We start from the raw sequence: 6,560 nt of genomic DNA, 5'->3' as shown, positions 1-6,560 counted from the left end.
TTTGTGGAACCAAAGCAAGCATACCTGCAACATAATGGAGGGACCTATCTACACCTTATGTTTTCGAGTGAGTTCTGCTGAATGATGCAAAGGGAGAACCTATATGAGAAGCCAATTCCCATGATGAGGTAGCACCTTGTCCAAAGAGGGGGGAAATTACTTTTTCAGGTGGCATCTCCAAGAATTCACAACTTCTGCACAATTTACTTAACATTAGTTCTAACGCTGCACACTAGCATTCTTGTCACTTGTTGTTTTCCATTATCCCACTAGTTCTTGGTATTGAATTTCCTGCTCTTTTTAATGGTTAAAAAGAATATCTGTTTGGAAGGCTAATTTAGCAAATGATAACTTGAAATGGAATTCAGCCTCAGAAATAATAGTGTCCTTAATTTTAGCCGAGCCATTTTGGTTTTATTACGTAAATATATAACATAAAAAAAATAACTGTTTCAATACTGTTTACACTTAATATTGTTGCTATGTAGTACGGGAAACTGGTTCTGTTTAACCTAGAGATTTAAAACCTGAAATTTCCCTTCCAATAAGAAACGCTCTTCCAAAACCTCAGTAAACATGGATGGCAGCTGCAAATGGAAATTTCTAGGGCAATGCTTCCCAACCGTGGGTCCCCAGATGTTATCAGACTACAATTCCCAGAAATCCTGGCCAACACAGCTAGTGATGAAGGCTTCTGGAAGTATTAGTCCAAGAACAACTGGGGACCCAAGGTTGGGATCCTTACCTGATGTAATACTCTCCTGACTGGACATTTCCATTTTTCGTACCCAGAGAACAAGACAAACAGTTAACCCAGATGTGTACTACTACCAAAGGATTGCTTTCCTCTTGCATATGTAATTTCTACTCAATATTTTTTGTGGATCTACCACTGCATCTGTTATCCACTGCTGTTATATTTATTGTATTATTTAGCACTATCTTTTAAAATCTTAATTTTTTTTTGGTCTTCGCAACACCATGTAGGCTGAAATCCTATCTATACTTAACTGGGAGGCTATCTTTTGGAGCACATAGGACTCTGATCCAGCCAAGTATATTTGAGAAAGGAGATCATTGTATATAATTTCCTTTTCTGCATCAAATGAAAACGTCAGACCTCCCACAGGAACAAGTGACAACTTTAATGGTTTTTTTGGATCTCAGTCATTATTTTTAATTACTCTACCACAGCCCTATCAAGGAAAACTGAACACGTGTGTATTTTGTATTCAGTGTGATAAAAGCACAACTGGGAAATGCAGTTTTATTACATATAACAGCTGTTTTAGCACTCTCTAGCTTCTTGCACTCTGATTCTTTTCTGTATAGAAAGGAAGATACATTAATAATTTATTGGTGAGCCATAAGATATCATAAAAGACAGACATCCCTCATCAAGGTGGCAACAGTGATTCCTAGTCTCTAGTGTGAAAGGTAGTTGCAAGCAACAGGCTTAATGGAATTTTGGGGGAGAATCAAGGCAATGGCAGGGATTTCCATTTGTAACTTTAAAGCACATCAATACAGTAACTCACAATCTCAGCATTACAGAGCTAAAGTACTAATCAAGTACTAAATATTTTTAAAAGTTCTAGCAACAGCTTCACTGATTCATGTGTGTACTGATGTCAGAAGAGGAAAATTCACATTTACCATCCCGAACACCACATCTTACAATGAGATTCAGGACCAAATTAAATCAATACAAAACAATAATTACTGATGGCCACAGTTTGAGAACGGTTTGATTCCCAGTGTGGTGTAGTCAATAGAGTGACAGACCAGGACTCTGGAGAACAGGGTTTGAATCCCCACTTAGCTATAGAAACACACTGTGGGAGTGGAAATGGTGAAACCACTCATTAAATATCTCACATACCGTAAAAGCCCTATTAGAGTTGCTATAAGTCAATTCTGACTAAATGGTACAGAATGCTCAGAAAGAGAGAGAGAGATTGAAAAAGTTACTGTTTTTGTAATATAGTTCCAATAACTATAATATAATTCCTCAGTCACCACAGCCTTTGACTATGCTGCTGGAAAGATACAGTAGACTATGCTGCTGGGAGCTGAAATCCAATGAAGTAACTTCTCTGATCTGTAAAAGTTACTATAAATTCAGCAGATGACCAGAGAGGGAGAAGTTTTTTACTCCTTTCTTTGCCATGAATTTTGTGCACGCAAAATCACCTTCACCATTTTCCCCTACTAAGAAGAGAAAAGATATCTTTCCCACCTGAGAAAGAAAAGTAGGTGGAAGGCATTTTTGAGCAAACACAAATAATGGGCAAAGGACTATAAACCAGTCCTCTCATTTATGTAAAGCCACTTGTACTTACTTAGTATCAGACTTGTGTCGAATTAAATACATATAACATTACAGTCTTGTATGCCAACACTTGTTTAGTAGAACTGTGCAAATGCCATGCTTGAAGCACAGTTCTGAAGTAAATGAGAAAGAAGAGAGAATCCAGAGGTATGGCTGCCATAGACAATCCTTGCATTCATTCAGGGAACAATTTGGTCAAAGTTCTTCATTTAGTATTGAGCGACACAAACCAGAATCTTGTTATAGACCAAGACCAGTCTAGGTGTACTGACAATAATAATGGCTGTGGATTGCTGTTAATTAATAAGTTACCACTCACAGTCTAACACATTCCAGTAACATGATTTGGAATGTGAGTGCAAACTCATCGGTTAATAGAATTTGCTACCATGATTCACATCCTCATAGTAGCATAAATCCACATTACAAGGCCAAAATCTGGCTGCCTTTATCCTCTAAGAAAAGGACACTATATCAGCAAATTTTGTCTAGTTCTACCACAAACCAAGAAAAAATTATCAGCCACTTTCTTTAAAAAACAAAACAGAGTTTCAGGGTAGATTTCACAAGAGGCAGCAATGCTTGCTGAGTTCATCTGATGTTAAGAAAAGCAAAAAAACAAAAAAAAACATAGCCATTTCCCCAATGTTAGTCAGTGGAGGTATAAAGATTTAGTTTTCTGAACTATGATTTGGATTCAGACCTAGGTTGAGCCAGGTAGCCTCAGGTGCAACAAAACAAGACGGCTGATTTTCAGTTCAGAAAACTGGAACTGAAACAAAAACCTAGGTCCAACCCTAACTATTGTGGTTCAGTACATTTCCAATGAGAATATGTTCTAAATTGCAATTTGGTGCCAGCTAGGTAACCAGCTAACATTTTCCTCACTTATTTTTGGCACTGTTCTTAAGCCTTGTGTGTAAACCTAGCAATGACAGAATGCAACTGGCTACATTTCCCACAACTGAATGATGTCATTCCAAGCAGGAGGATGGGGGAACCGAAGCCACCTTTGCAACTGGCTCCTTAGCAAACGTTGCTAAGTGATAGACTCGATCCCACTGAGTGAACCACAGAAAATTGCAAGTGTATTTAGTTGGTGCTTTACAAAATACCAAGGAATCACCCAGAGAGGCAGAGATCTAATTCATGCTGTGTTCTCAGTGAGAAAATTACGGCTTTACAATAAATCCACAACTGCCACAAAATGCAGGCTAGCAGGCCTGGCTTAATCTGAATGACACGCTCTATGTTTTCTTTTCTTTTTCCCCTGTTGGCATTCAAAACTGTGATTGCATTAGTTCTTCATGTTCATTTCTGCCACAGTGCACTTTGTGCTATGGCTTTTAAAGCATGTAGGCCCAGACTCTTATTAAGGTGCCTGCATTTTCAAAAAGTATGGCTATATAACGTTTATTTTGTTTGTCCTCAATCAGACCCACTGGCTAAACGATGTTAACCTTCATTTAGACATGTTGAACAGCAAGAAGAGAAGAAACATTACACTGCATTCTTTTGCAAACATAGCATCAAGGGGATACACACCTGATGTTAAAGTTGCTAGAAAAAACCTCGGGGGTAACACCAAACCTTGACAAAGGAAGAGCAAGTTTGGCATAGCAGAAAATAGACTGGAAGGAACAATGAGATTGTGGTGATAATGAACATGTTTGGAGTAATTTAGTTTGTGTTACCAGGTCAAAATATTTTGCTGCCTAAGGCAATAACAAGATCCCCACAGTCACAGGAGAGGGGGCAGATTCAAAAGAGGACAGGGTTCCCGTACATTGGATAGTTTTGTGAAAATAAAATTTCAGCAAATGTACCTTTCATGACAAACTTCCCCTGCTGAAAATTATTCTCTCTTATTTTCCCCCCTTTTTGTACACAACTATTGAAAGTGCATGAGCCCTGCTGCTTTTCCAACTGACCGTATTTTCTCCCCATACCCAATGCCCTCCAATGGGGAGGGGCATTGAGAGGTATTTAGAATTTTTGCCAAGGAGTTCTAGTGCATCCCCTTTATCTACAATACTGGAGACTTTTGACATTTCAGTGTCTTCACCAAGCTATACATCCCATTACTCCAAAAGTGGTGTAGTTGAGGGGGGGAGAAAGAGAGACAATGTGGAGAGGGAGGAAAGAATGAGGAAATTTCTGAAACAGCACATCAGGGTGGAACTGGAAAGTTTGTATTCATTGCGTCAGGTCAAACAGGGGTGTTTTTAAAGATAAAACATTTCCTGTATAGTGTAAGAGAGAAGCTGTCTGTAAGTTACATTTGATTATTGTTTTTATATTTAAGCATCCCTGCACATGCTCAGCTGTTACTTTCCACATGGAACTATAAAAGAGTAATCCATTTTATTATTCAGGGAGATTCACCATACAAATATACTGTGTTTATGTGTGAGTGATTATCTTGCTTTTGAAAGCAAAAAAGTTCATTTTTATATTATTAAGATTCATTCTCTGTTCTGTTTGTAACCCCCAGCCAGCAAAACTGAATGGACTTAGCCATGGTACTTACAAGCCTATCATACTGCTATATCTGTGTAGTGGATATGTGAGTGATCTCACAGCCTCTCACTCTTACAAAGAGAGTCTTGATTTCATAGGAAGCTAGAAAACCTTGCTGACATGGGTGACATGGTGAAATTTAGAGAAATCACAAAGAATAGGAAATGTTGCAAGTATTGGTCATATATCTATTGTGTAAAGTAGATGCACTCTCTGCCTGTAGGACTGTTCCGGTTAAATACCTTATCAGGTTTCCCCCCCAAAAAAACTCATAGTAGCTACAATAGGACAGAATAGATTTTACCAGCAAAATTACATTGTTGTGAACTACCCCTGTGACCATGCAAAGTACTGGAGAGGATAACATGATTTTGAATTACAATAAATTAGTTTTATGAAAGATGTAGAAAAGACATCTATAATTCACATGTACACCTGCAGATCTTTAACACAGGTTCTTATCAAAAATCGATCTAATCTAGAACTGTTTTCCCCCCACAGTATTTTTTCTAGGAGATCTATACCCCTTGTGGGCATAAGTATACAGACAGTGATAATAAAGGCAAATTTTGATACTATATCCCTGTCCTGTATTGGACAGAGAAAGTGGAAAAAGTGCCAGACACAGTATGAGAGAAGATTAAGAGTGAGAAAAGTGACAAATAGATGCACAGACAGGATGTCAGTGCTCTAACACTGGAGTCATTCAAGAGAATGTTAGAGAGCCATTTGTCAGATATACTTTGACTTGAGTTCCTAGATTGAGCAAGGGGTTAGACTCGATGGCCTTATAGGACCTTTCTCAATCCATTATTCTATGATTGCAGTTTAGCATAGGTAAGAAATTAAATTAGACAAATTCATGGTCATTGAGGCATACTGGAGATTCCATGTTCTTTGGCAATAGCATCAAATATCTCTTGCTGGGGAGAAACAGCAAAAGAGGGTCATTGCCTTCTATTGCTTCTTTGGAATCTCCTACAAGAATCCTGTGGGCCATGGGGGAAGGCAAGGTACTAGACTAGACTGATTTTTTTATCTAAGGACCAGTGCCACAGATCAGCAAAACTAGGCGCAGAGCTTTACCAGAATACTGTGTAGTTCAAAAAGTAATATTTCCAAGCTCAGGTGAGGTTCCAATAGAAGGGTCTACGGAGTTGCTTTTATGGTGAACAAGTATAACATGATTCTGAAGCCACTGGCAATTGAGCAAAGGTGTGCCAGAGCATCATCCGACCACTGCTGAGTTAGGGATGGCTTCAACCTGTCACTAAGATTTGTCTTAAAAGCTAGCTTCCCCAGCTTTGTCCAGGAGGGTGCCTAAACAGCTTTTTCCTACTGCCTTTTGCTTTCACCAATTTTTAACATGTGTACATTACTGAAACAGTGATGTCTGCGTTGGCTTGGGCATGTCGTGATAATGGCTGACGGTCAGATTCCAAAAGATCTCCTGTATGGAGAATTAGTTCAGGGAAATCACCCCAGAGGGAGACCACAGCTGCGATACAAGGATATCTGCAAGCGGGATCTGAAGGCCTTAGGAATGGACCTCAGCAGATGGGAAACCTTGACATCTGAGCATTCATCCTGGAGGCAGGCGGTGCAGCATAGCCTCTCCCAATTGGAAGAGACACTTGTTCAGCAGGCAGAGACAAAGAGGCAGTCCCGCAAGCAGCAAAATCAAGAAGCTGGACAAGGGACAGATTGT

Source organism: Pogona vitticeps, chromosome 5, assembly GCF_051106095.1.
Source record: "Pogona vitticeps strain Pit_001003342236 chromosome 5, PviZW2.1, whole genome shotgun sequence".
Taxonomy (NCBI): domain Eukaryota; kingdom Metazoa; phylum Chordata; class Lepidosauria; order Squamata; family Agamidae; genus Pogona; species Pogona vitticeps.
The sequence above is the reverse complement of the archived record's forward strand: the minus strand, read 5'-3'. Positions refer to the sequence as shown.